This window comes from Theobroma cacao, chromosome 5 (genome assembly GCF_000208745.1).
Source record: "Theobroma cacao cultivar B97-61/B2 chromosome 5, Criollo_cocoa_genome_V2, whole genome shotgun sequence".
NCBI lineage: Eukaryota > Viridiplantae > Streptophyta > Magnoliopsida > Malvales > Malvaceae > Theobroma > Theobroma cacao.
Window position 1 is genome coordinate 14,584,312 of NC_030854.1, and position 14,406 is coordinate 14,598,717.

Consider the following 14,406-nt stretch of genomic DNA (forward strand, 5'->3'; position numbering starts at 1 on the left):
AAATCAAAGAGAAAGTGTTGGAATTCAAGGATTTGATCAAGCAAAGGTAAAATTTCTTTGATTTTGCTAGTGATTTACCTTACCCATGAATTTTTCCTTAATTTCCATGGTTAAATTACATGTTTTCATGATGATTTCATGGCTTGTCAAATGGGTATGGAGAGAGAATGATCTTGGATTGGTTTGATTTTTAGGTATGCTAGTGTTTTTAGGTGATTAATGATGTGTAGCACGAAAACAAGTGAAGAAAACCACCAAAGGTTTGGTGCCCATCAATAGCCGAATTCTCTAAGTGAATAATGAGGAAGAATGGGATGTTATTCTAGGTGATTTGATTAAGAAATAATAGTTTTTGGTGTAGCAATTAATGAATTATGGAGAGAAAATTAAGTAGGAAAAATCATGGAGTTAGTGTACCATTGTCGGCTGAAAGTTCCAAGAAAAAAAGTAAAGATAAATTTTGCCTAATTGTGTGTTAATTAGTTGTGTTTGGTGAGTTGAGGGATTGGAAAAGAAATGGAGCAAGTTGGAGTGAAATTGGATGCATTGGCCAATTTATCGGATGAAAAATTAACTTAGGCCAATACCGGGTCTAGATGGCTACCCATGCATTTTTCATTTCATATCATGGATATATATCGAGCCTGAAATAGCTTGTGACTATTAGACACAATTTAATTGGAATATGTGTCATGGATTATGGCTCGGTGGTGAGCCATTGGATACAAGTAAAGGAATGTACTTGCAGACTGAAAATAAGAGTATTTCTACTCCGAATATTGTGAGTAAACTTATTATCGTCTCAATTATCTAGAGTAGTTTTATACAATTGTGTGATTTTATAGAAAATGGGTTTAAATGGTAAATTGCTATGTTTTAGGAGAAATTGTGATTTTTTAAAATGATTTTATAAATTTTCTGGAAAATTGAATACTGGTTTTGAAAATAGAGTAATTGGAGACTGCCTGCTTGTGTTATAAATTGTGTTTTAAATTATATGGCTTATAACAATATGTGAGCATGAATGGCAAAGTCGGTATTTGTATCAAAATTATATATAATATGTATTCAGCCTTGAACGGCTAGATGTCGATAAATTGCCATGTCATGCAGATAAAGATTTTATAAATCAGGTGGTAGATAAAATAAAGCTTAGCTACTGCAGTGGCGGGGTTCTGTGGACTAGCCTATTAGAGGGGCACGGTAAACTCCTTTATATTCTCACCTCGGTCGTAAAGGCGCGTAGGGTATCTCCTAGGGTGGGCTTTTCGAGTGCACTTCACGTGGACCACCGCGTAAGAGTGAGACTCAGCCAACGCTAAGGCATGGCTAGAATTTCAGATGTAAAGATATTTAATAGACTTGGTGGTCTCGGTCAGATGCCTAGGCCAAGGCATCCTCGGGAATGATTTTGGCAGGAGCCAAGTTTTGTGAGATATATAAGCCATGTTGATTAATTGAGTAAACTGAATATTCATGTTATAAAACATATATTGGAAAAGAATATTTTAATTCGTCTCCATTTACTCGCCTTTAGATTGTTTAGATGATGTCTGTTTACTCACTGGGATTATGTTATCATAATCTCACCCCTCTTCCTATCCATTTTTCAGGCTCATGACAGTTTGTTGATAGTTGATTAAGACGAGAATTAATCTCGGAGTTGCATCTTAGAAAGTAAGGGTTCGTAGCCCTACACCTTCTTGGTTAGTTGGGGGCCCACGTTTCACTATAAAAGTAATTTTATACTTCAGTTATCTGATTTAAAGTATGTATGAACATATTTATCTTTTACACCATGTTTTTTGCGGGTTTCGGTATTTTTGATGAAAAATTATGAAAATGCCCTTGTGAGCCAAAAAATAATATTTTACTGTTTTGATTTGGAAATGACTTATGATTTCTTGAAATGTGAGATTTAATAATTGTCGCTCATCAGGGAGATGCAGAAGCTGATGCTAAGCCTTGCAGGGTTTCGATCGTTATTAGGGGTAATGAGTGCCTATCGAGACGTAGCGACTGTTGTCACGGGCTCGATGGGAGTTCCGCGTCGTGACAGAATGCCTTTCCACTACAGCAAGGACCCGTCGTTTATTGACCTGATTCGCATGAATGCTATTAAAGTTTTCACTCTCCAAATCCTTTATTGAGCATGGACCTTTTGCATAAAGTAATTTACTCATATGGGGTTTACATGAGGGGTTAAATAAGAACTAAAATAAATTTTATTGTTTCGAAAAATGAATGCATCATGATTTTGTTAAACATTCCTTATGGTATACATGTTTCGTTCTTGTTCACTCACTAGGTTTATACTCACCATTTTCAACTTCATGTTTTTAGATCACGAGGCAGCTGATAACTAGGTCGAAGTGTCTTTGTATATTCGACCCTTGGTAAGTGTCTTGGCATTCAGTAGCTGTACATTCGTCCGAGTCTCTCCACTGAAAGTCGAGTATTCTTTTGTTGTGTATAGACAAACCTAATGTAAATTGTTAAGATACATGTTGTAGACAATGTATATACACTTGTTTAGCATGCCAGTATGAGGTGGCAATGTTTAATATTATTTTGATCCTAAGTTATGAAATGTGACTTAGCAGTTTATGATGTAATGATGAACATGTCCGATTAATAGGCTTGATTGAGCTTAGTGAACTACGTCCATTGGGCCTATGCACTGGTCATGGCCCGAAATTTGGGTCGTGACAGTAGTACTCATTAAAGAGTCCAATGCAATCATTTAGAATAAGCTCCCTCCAAAGCTTAAGGACCCAAGCAGCTTTACCATTCCATGAACAAATAGTGCTTTATTTTTTGCCAAGGCTTTGAGTGATTTAGGGGCGAGTATTAATTTGATGCATTTGTCTTTATAACAAGTTAAGTTTGAGGGAGATTAAGCCCATAACTATGGCTTTATAATTAGCTAAAAGAACTCTCACATATTTGAGAGGTATAGTAGAATATGTGCTTGTAAAAATGGATAAATTCATATTCCTAACTGACTTCAGAGTTCTCGATATGGAGAAGATAGAGAGGTTCCTATTATCCTTAGGAAACCTTTCTTATGCAGTGCCAAAGCACTCATTGATGTCGAGAAGGGAGAACTTACTTTAAGAGTACAAGATCAAGAGGTAACATTCAACATTTTTAGAGCTTTAAAGTTTACTAAAGAAAATGATGAGTGCTTTGCAGTCAATGTGGTGAATAGAGCCACAAATGAAGTTTCCATGGAAAGTCATCTTACTGACTCATTTGAAGCATAGTTAGTTGCTGAAATTGAGACAAATAATAAGGAAGTCATAGAGCATGTGAATGCATAGAATGCCCCATCTTGTGTGTTAAGAACTCAATTTGAGTTGTTAGATTTGTCTACTTCTTCATCTTCGTTAGTTAAACCTTCGATTGAAGAACCTCCAAAGTTGGAATCCAAACCAATGCCCAATGATCCGAGGTATGCTTATCTTGGTGATTCATCTACTATACTTATTATTATTGCATCTGATCTTACGAACAAGCAAAAAGTTAAGTTGTTGAGAGCTCCAAGAGAGCACCGAAAAGCAATTAAATGGTTGGACAATCGCAAATATAAAGGGGATAAGTCCTTCAAGATGCATGCATAAAATTTTGTTGGAAGATAATAACAAAGCCACTATTAAACTTCAAAGAAGATAAAATCCAATCATGAAAGAGGTGGTAAAGAAGGAGATAATCAAGTGGCTAGTGTTAGAATAAGCCCTACAAGCCAATCTATTGTGGTATGGGAATTGCAATTTTGAGATATTCATGTATGACATTTTGTTATTCATAATAACATTGAAGTAGTTCTTTATCCATAAGTTTGTGATTTAATTACTTTTTGTACTTAAGTAGATAAAGCCCATGGAACTATATATGCCTTGCAAAGGATTATATTGGGATACAATTATGAGATCCTTATGCATCAAAGCACTATTTCTAAAAGTTCCTGATTATTGTATTATTGAAACAGGGCATCAATAATACTTAAAGATTGGCACATGTTATGTTCCTTACTTGTGAAGTAAGTAATCGCTCTCATAGGTTGAAGTATACAAATACTTGGAACTAGCATCTGGGTGCTTGCCATAGGAGAGTGAGTTCCCTAAACATGACTTGCCATAAGAAGTGCATTTGGTACCTCACTCAAGTGTCTATGCAATACTTCTCATGTGTCATTTATGTAACTACTCCTTAGACTTGAGACACTAAGTTGTCTTGTATGTGAAGTACTATGCTTTGATCTCATCCTTATGGGTGTTTAACCAAGGATGCCAAAACAGAATGTTTTTGAGTATAGTATGAAGCACATGAAGACAAATGATTGTCCAAGATAGGAATCATCACCCCAAGTGATGCAAGGGGAAATATCTCATTAGTTCTTGGTTGACATTAGCTTAATCAAATCCTTGGCTAAGGTGATTAAGAGATTATGAAATGAGTTTCATGAGTCTCTATAAAGCTAATGATCTAACTGCAGAAACAAATATAGAGGTCAATAAGAGTAAGCACTGCACTAAACTCTTATCATATTTGGGATATATGATGAGGGAATGAATTACACTTAAAAACTGTAAATTGAAAGGTTGTCAAAGAATCTTTTGACTCTCCTAACAATGGGGTGGCAATGATGCATTGCTAGATGCCAATCATGGTTTATGGAATTGAATTAGTTAATTTAAAATTGAATGTGATTCATTTAAATTAATTAATTAATAATATTATAATTCAATTCCATTGCCAACATGTTATGAACCTAATGGGTCACACACAAAGGCTGCAATTTGGATTTAATTGAGAGTGTGATGATTTAAGTTAGACTTAAATCAAATTCTAGGTTTTAACTACTAAGGACCTAATTAAAAGAGTTTAATTAGGTATTTGTTAAATATTATAATTTTTATAATATTAAGGACTTATTTTGCAAATTTTAATAAGTTAAACCTAGATATAATTATCACATTATAGCCACTCATTTCTAAAGAGAAAAAAACAAGAAAAAAATGGATTTTTCTCTTGAGTGCCACCACTCTTGAGAAGTTTTTTAGAAAACTTCTCCTTTGATTCTTTGCCAGAAATCAAAGAAAAAAAGAGGACAAATCGTTGTCCACTTACTAGCACAAGCCCGTGGCATAAAGCTCTATCCTTGAGAAGGATCCATTGTAATCGTGTGTGCAACATTGGAGGCCATGTGACTAAATGGCCGGGATTCTTTCACACAAAAGGTGTTCACGTTTTGTCACCAAAAGGAATCCATTTGATTACGATATCACTTGGAAAGGTAAAACTTTTTTTTGATTTTATGTGATGCTTAACTTTGCATTAAACAACCAAGGTGATCCGAAGGTAGGAGGCATGGTTTTTATTTTATTTCAATTTTTTTTATTCCGCTGCATTGATGCTCTAATCATGTCGTTCCTAGCAGTGGTATCAAAGCCTCCCTTGGCTCGTTTTAATGCAAAGGTATGTCTTGTTATTATTTAATCTCAATTCTGATTGGATGCGAGGTATTTGGAAGAGAGCAAATAAGTGAAAATTTTCAAATACTCTTTAAAGTAGTTTATCACATATTCGAGTTTTGATTTTTAATACTTATTTGTTTCAGCAACTAATCTTGTTTAAGTGTCTCAATTTTGCAGAACAATATGTGCATGACATGCACAAAAGAGTTTGCCAAGAAAAGGATTCGAATTCATGGGAAACAAGATGCAGTTTGGTGGTAGAATTTGATTCTGTCTAGATTTGCATATGGTTCGATTTTCAGTTTTTAACAAGGGTTTAAAAGCCTCAAAAAATTCTGAAAAAATCTGGAAGTAATCTACATTGAAATTTTTTTAATATGATTAATTACCAGCTGAAAACGGCGAAGGAAAGGCCACGAAATTATGGCTAAAACCATTGCTGCCAGCAGTAGTTTAAGGTAACGATTTTGCCAAGAAAGTCATCTTCAATGAGTCCTAAAATTGAGCAATTATTTTACCTTTTTGGATCAATTTTTAAGTTTGAATATGTTCAAAAGATGCCTGGAATGATTAATAAAATTAAGGGATTTAATCTCTTGATTTATGCCACCATAATGCCACATATGCCACATAGGCTACGTTTTTTTGGGGTTTTGACCAGCTAAATCAAGTCGAAAAATTATGAAATTTTAAAATGGAAAGGTTCCACATGTGAGCTGACCATGGTTAAAATTTTGGAATTAAATTCCTTGATTTGGTGCCGCACCAAGCCACAAAACCATGACTGGTACAGTGCTGCCAGAATTTTGTAAAGTCATGGTTTTTGGGATTTTATTGTCCACATTTGCAACCTAAATTGGTGCAATTAAAAACAGTAATTCACTAAACACTATGTTATGGAAAAGTTCTAGAAAGATAAATTTTGATATATTTAAATTAAAGAATTTGATTCCTTAAAATAAGGATATTAGAATTTAATTAATCACATCCATAAATTTAGAAATTTGATTCCTACAAATATGGGAGTGTGAAAAATATGGACACGATAAATATCATGAATTGATTTCCTTTTTTTAAGAAGTGAAATTCGAATAGGACACTTAAATATAATTAAAGATAATGTTGTCTTAAATACTACATTTAAATTTTCTAATGAGATTAGTTAATTAAAGACACACAATCTTTAATTTAAAAGGATTAGTAAAAGCTACTTAAAATGTTTAAAGATTACAAATTAAAAATGTTTTAATCTGTAATAATATTTTAATTCTAATCCTTATGAGATTAGGAATGGATAATATTACTAATACTGATTAGCAAAGACTTTCCATATATGGAAAATTGTTTCCATACATGGAATTAAAAAATTAACTCGAAATTAGTTGCACAGTAATTTCGGATGCCTCATATGATTAATAATTAGAATAAGACATAGTTTTAATTTTATGGTCATGTGGATGGATGAATGTGGATGATTATGAACTAGGCCCAATATGATTGTGGATGTATGGTTAAATTGTATCATGGTATTTATATATTAAATAAGGTCTACGCACCTTGCCTTTCTCTTGATTTTCAGGGATTGTAAAATTCTTTCCTCATCTAACTACCCTCAAATGAACCACGAGGTTTCTTGACTAAAATGTAATTAGTTACATACAAGTGTAGAATTATGATTAGTTTAGGAGTTATTTTACAATTCGAAGATGAAGACCTAAAGGCACCATGACGATACAAGCAGAAAGATTGTAATATGTTGTATGTTATCCCCTAGGTTTGACCAAGCTAATTTCCTTTTATGGCTCAAGGAAATTAATATAGATAAAGTCCATAATCATCCAAAGTAGTATGCATGAGATTGATTTATTTATGCAATTAATAAATACTATGCATGCAAAGATGAGACCTTAACTAAGTCAAAAAAAAAATCCCTTAATAAATATTGAGTCACATGCCACCCATGAGTAAGTTGCCTTCCATCATATAGCAAGATAACCTGGCTACTCTTTTAATCGGAGACTTGTTGAGCACACTCAAGGTCACACTTTTACACGAGTATGTTTGAGCAATTGGTGGGTCTTACTCAACTAGTTTCATATAATTCGGATGCTTGGAAACTTGATTATTATGGAAACTAGAGGCCATGGCTAGGCGAAACATATGTGATATGTTTGGGCAATGTGTTGTCACCTAACTGATCTAGGAGTTGTATAGAGATACAATTGGTAAGCTCAGTTACCTACCTAATCCACCTATCATGATTTGTTGAGCACACTCAAGGTCATGATTAGAATAGATAAGGATCTTAGCCCACTAAGAGAATCCTTGTAGAGATCTCTCAAGGTGATATGGAGGGTTATCATCTTGAAGAAAATAATAGAAGAAATTAATTTAAGATTTACTATGTCATCTTAATTGATTATAATACATGATTACTCATAAATGTTCTTTAAATGTCTAGGTTGTTAGAATGCGAATACACATTACTTTGAGAGGCATACTTGATGTCATCATAAAATTCGGGCCAAAATGTTTGGATTGGTATATCAAGTTGCAAAATATTCTCAAATATCTATTAAGTATAAATGTCATTAAGAAAGATATCCTAGCCTTCTTGACAAGGTCAAAGAATGGGAAACTTGTAGAAGTTTCACCTTTAACCATGTATATGATTGAAGTAAATCTATCTACTATTGATCCATCATCATGGGCATTAGATACTGGATGTAGGTCACACTTATGTAACGACATGAAGGTGTTGGAAATGAGTAGAAGATTAATGATGGGAGAGGTGGTCCTAAGAGTAGGAAATGGAGCAAAGGTTGCTGCATCGGTTGTGGGGACAGTTACCATACCTTTACCTTCTGGGTTGATCTTGAAATTAAGAGACTACTACTATGTTCCTTCCATATCTTGAAATATCATATTTGTGTCATACTTGGCATTACATGATGATATTGAATTTTGCATTAAGGGCAATTATTGTTCTTTATCGAAGGGAGAGATGCATTATGGTGTAGGGACACATTCAAACTGTGTAACGACCTTTTTCCTCGATTATTATCGACGCTCCAGTCTCACAAGCAAGCTCGCCAAGTCCCGAGCAAGCCTCCACAATTATCCATTTAACAAACCATAAATGTCTCTTGGAAATCTCATAACCATCACAATTTCATTGAATTGCAAATATTCTCTCATTACAATATGTTTTTTCATCATATAAATATATGTTTACAGTGTACACAATTGTTTACTTTTGAAACAAAATATACTATAAATGACCGGACCTTTAACAACGGAGTGACTTGGAATAGGTACTGGGAGATGCCTTTACCTACATTGTAGTGGACCATAATATGCCGATGTAAAGCACGCTAGTTGATCACTTCTCTGCAAAATGAGAATATTGGGGTGAGTTTCACAGACTCAATGATCATTGGCTCAGTGAGCAGGGTGAAGATGGGAAACAAGCCATGGATAGAAAATTGGAATATTAAAAGCATATGAATATATAAACCATTTAAAATCAAACGGAACATTTGTGCCTTACATATATACCAAAGAATTGTGATGTAAAGTAACCATTTCAGATAATGTATTAAAATTGGTGCAATTAAAAGATTTCTACCGTCAAAATCATTTGATGTTCTTTACTTAAAATCAAACTAACATAAGCACGCATGCTCTTGTAAAATCATACAACATCGATGCTTATACACAAGCATATAAATGAACTCATACTCGAGGCATTAAACACAAAACCATCGTATAAATAAGGGAGTTACGAAAAAATCAGTATTTCTCACCATGCGAAAGAATATGTATTTAAAAACGTAAAGAGATATCACTTTTGAGTAGGTAATCATTTATAATCAACCCGTGGACCTTTTTCCATGTAATAACATTTGGGAGGCCCCTTTCCATTGGATTCCCATAGCCATGGCAGTCTCGACGATGTTGGCCGACATCGAAGAAATCATGTGGTCGCAACCACGTATATCAACTCATGACCTAGCCACATATATCAACCCGTGGCCTCACCACGTATATATTACAGACCGTGGCCTAGCCATGTCTAACAGCCCATTGGCAACCCAAAGGTTCTCTAGCTAGAGCTCAATTGTGTACAAGTGTGAGACCTTGACCACTATAGGCCCGTAACTAAGTGTAGACGCAGTAACACGGACTAGGGGTAATTTCGTCATTTCTTCAATGAACCCCTAGAAGTATGCTTTCAAACAATATTAAGGCCTAAGTAGGCATAAGGTGTAGATGAATGATGAAAATAAGGGTAAAATGACGAAGGAAATAAAAATAATGATGATTTCCAAAGTAGGGGCAAAATGGTCATTTTTCATCTCAAGTCAAAATTTTTAAGTCTTCATGAACCCGAGCATTTCTAGACCATTGTGGACTTTGTTTCAGTGTCAAAAGAGTAAAAAGATTGCACAAAGGATTAAAGGAGAACAAGCTAACTTGTTGAGGGCATTTTCGTAATTTAAGTAGAGATTGGATAAGCTTTTGCTATAAATATCATTTTCTTTTAGTAGCTTCTTCTTCATTTTCCTTCCATCTCATGTTGTTTTCATCCTCCATGGAAGCTTGTTTGAAACCTCCATAATTTCTCACAAGCTAGCTTTAATTTTCATGCTTTTGTGCAACCTTTCATAGAACCTCTTGTGCTTTTTCACTCTCTCACTTTAAAACCCTTGAAAGATCTTACTTCCATACTTTTTCTCACTAGCTAGGTGTTTTAGAGAGAGAAAGAGGGAGCTTTTATAATAGCTTGGAAGAATTTTGAAAAGAAATTCAATTACAACCCACCAAGCTAAGTGAACTTGCATTAAAACGTTTTGGGATTAGGGCATATGTGTTTGATGAAATCCATTGAAATATATTATCTATTTTTCTCTAAATTATGCATGGGAACAAGCTTTTAATGAAACGTTTTGCGTGGTGGAATGCGACTGTGATGAAGCCATGTGCCTTGTGTTATGTAGATGTATATGTATATCTAAATATATATGATGTGTATTGATAGTAATATTGTTTGTAATTATAACCAAGCCTGTAAGCAAGGTGGGGAGCACATGCCGGTAATGATGGGTGCAAGAGTGTGGACGGTGATATTGCCTGTGCATGATATGGGGGGATGCACACGGTAGCATTAGCTGTGCACGATGTGGAGGGATGCACACGATGACTCTAGCTGTGCACGATGTGAGGGGATGCACATGAGCTAGGTGAGACGGTGGTGGTATTGGTGTTTATATATGTAAAATATATGTATATATGTTTATGCAATAAAAAGTCATGAATATGGTATATGGTTTTAATGCATGTAAAATCTTGCATGTGGAACCTTGGAAATTGCTAAGTGTTTCAAGTTGATTTTGTCATTGTAGCAAATGGCCTTTCTTTGAGATGATGAAAATTTTTCCTTGGTGTCTTAGTTCTCACTACAGCGAGAAACATTCTGTTTGGCTTGCTATTCTGTTTGGTTGCTGACCCCCTTTCCATTTCGTTAACACCATAGTTGATCATGGACTCCCAACATTAAGGAATTTATTTAATTAAAGTTTGAATGAGGGGTTTAGTGAGAAACCCTTAGCCAGCTAATAATTTGAGCCCAAATTTCGCTGCAGCAGAAAGGCATTCTCGCTTGAATGTTATTAAAGTTTTTAGTGAGGACCCGTCATTTCACTTGACTTGCTTGAATGTTATTAAAGTTTTTACTCTTCAAATCATTCGTTGTGCATGGATCTTTTATCGTCAAGTGATTAAATCATTAACGGTTTAATGAGGGGTTTTAATAAGAACTAAACTAAATTGCATTGTTTTTGAAATATAAGTGCATCATGATTTCTTTAAACATTCCTTATCGTTTGCTTGTTCCCTTCCTTGTTCACTCACTGGATTTATACTCACCGTTTTCAACTTCATGTTTTAAGATCAGGAGGCAGCTTGTAACTAGGTCGAGGTGTCCTTGTAGATTCGTTTCCTTGGTAGGAATCTTAGCATTTAATAGCTGAACTTTCCCCCAAGTCTCTCCGTTGGAAGTCGAGTATTCCTTTTGTTGTGTATAGACGAACTAGATGTAAACTATTAAGATATGTGTTTTAGACAATATATGTATATTTGATTGGTAATGCCACTATTAGATGGAAATGGTTAGCATTATTTTGAATTTGAATTATGAAATATAATTTTAACAACTTTTGATGGAATGATGAACAAGTCACATAGATAGGCTTGCTTGGGCTTAGTAGGCTATGTTCATTGGGCCCATGAGCCGGTCATGGCCCGAAATTTGGGTCGTGACAACAAGGGTCACACTATCCCAATGTGACATTTAGCCTATTCTTGAATCTCTCAGTTTGACAAAACCTTTTATAACCAAATTGGGTTCTCAATAGCTTATTTTAAATCCATTTTGAAACAAATCACAGCAACGTTATAAATCCATTCAAAAGAATTCATGATGTAAAACTTTTGCATAAGGTTTAAATATTAAATTAAAGCATGGTGAAAATAAAGCTTATTCATGAATGTTCATCACAAAAACAAGTAAGGCATGTTTCGACATAAACCATGGTAAAGAGCTTGTTCCCCAATTTCTAAAACCCTTTACATATATAGCTTATATATTATATATAAAGCTAATTAAAAAATCATGGCATTCTTAATCGCCTATCAATTCTACCAACTCATGCTTTCCACAATAACAGTGTATAAATCCTTTCACAAATAGGTATTTAAACCACCTATCGTTTTCTAGCAACTCATGCTTTCCACAATGACATTGAATAAATCATTGACAAGTTACTATTCATATAACATTATATAGTATGGAATCTTTCGAAATAGACACCCCCTACTCACCTTTCTTGGCAGGATATTACTTTGCAATTTAAACTCTTTGCGTTCTTAATTGATATATCACTTGCCGTTTAACCGTTATCTTTCTTGATTTACATGCATGACAACTATCCTTTAATTGTCAATTTTCTGGCAACAATTAAATTCAAAATACTTATCAACTTTACAATTTATTCTACCCACACTTAGGTTTATGCTTTTATATCTTATTCTTTATTCCCCCTTCTCATTCAAGAAGTAACCATTAACCAAATGGTTCAATTCATGCTATAACCATCATTCCTTCACAATTAATCTTTTGTACATATATATATATATATATAGGTAGCAACTTTAACAAGAATTCTCAAGTCTTTATATGCATAATTTTCAATCCTTTACTTTTTTCAAAACATTACATTCACACAACATCAAAACTCATAACTAGTATAAGCATTCTTCCCAACCGTACCCAAGATAGCACAATCACTTTACATTGCATGCTTACCTTTAGAATGGCTTGGATCTTTCATGCACTTCAATATTCCTCCAAAGCCCTTTTCTTTATACCTTAATTTTCACCATTTAACAATGATTTGGTGACATGCTTGTAACTATTCTCCTTCAAACCTTGTAGATATTTGCTGCCACAAACATTTTCCCACAATTACTAACTCATTTCCTTAAGAAATCGATAACCAAAATCAAAGTTCCACTTACCATAACTTGCTTGAACCTCGTGGATCATCCATATTTTTTTCTCTTGATATTTCTTAGCTACCATTAGGTCTAACCCATATCTCTCAACAAAGGATGAATTTCTAGAAGTAATGAATCTTTGTGGCAAGAGGATAGTGTGAAATAGAGAGAAATAGCTCACCGGTGCACTAAAGGAAAGTGAAAATGCTAAGATGTTCTTCTTTTTCTTCACGGGGTGGGAGCTCCCTCGTTACTTAAGCTTTTTCATTTTACTTTCAACTCTTTCTCTCTTATTGAGTGGAAGCCTCACAAAGCTATTTTCTCTTCGTTTCTCTTCCAAATGGGGTAAATCTCTCAAGGCAAACACACTTTGTTTGCTTTCTTTTTGATATGGGTGGACATAACAAGAAATAGATTTGAAATGGCCTTATAAAAGTTCCCATTTCCTTTCCATTTCTTTCATGTGCAGATTGCCTAGGGCTTGGTAGCTTTTTAGTATTTTTTTTAATTCCTTATCCACTTCTTTATCCTTTGGTTAGATTGCCTTGCCCATGAATTGGTCCACATTGTATTCACTTTTGGTTTATTTCATTTGCATTTCACTTCACATGCATTTCCATGCCTTTCATTTTCATTTCCTTTTAATGCCACCTTATCACCCAATAATATTTCATGCACATTTCCTTTGCCAATAGTCGTTTCCATCCCACAAACCAATAAGGCTTCATGAATTTTTCCACTCTTGAATCCTATTTGGCCTTCTTCAAACCAGTAAGATTTCATGCAACAAAATTTATTCTTTCTTTTTCTTAATAAATCAAATCAAGTGTAATGATTAGATCTTTTTCTTTAAATACCAAGGGCTATCTTTGCTAAACCATGGTTTCCCTTGCCATTTCATTTCCATTTCCATTTAACTTGAATCCAACTTGAATTTCATCATGCTTTTCAAGATAAAAATATATACATCAAATATTCTTTTAACTTACAATGGTGAAATTACTCATAAGTCCTCTAACTTTTTCTTATTTACCATTTGACCCCCCAATTTTTCATCCTTTACAATTTGGTCTTTCAAACTTTTCATAAATTACAAATTGATCTTTTAACTTTTGATAATTATAACTTCACCCCTTAACTTTTCATTATTTGCAATTCCACCCTTCAACATCTTATTCCTTTCAATTAGGTCCTCCCATCATTCCTTTAATTTCAATTCTCTTCTATTTTTCTTCTTTTGCACTTTTTCAAATAAAATGTCAAATTTATACTCCACCAAGGTATAACCATAATATTTAAATATATACTTACTCTTTCTCACTTAATTTAATAAAGGCACATGGGCCCCACAAATGCTCTCTTATTTCAA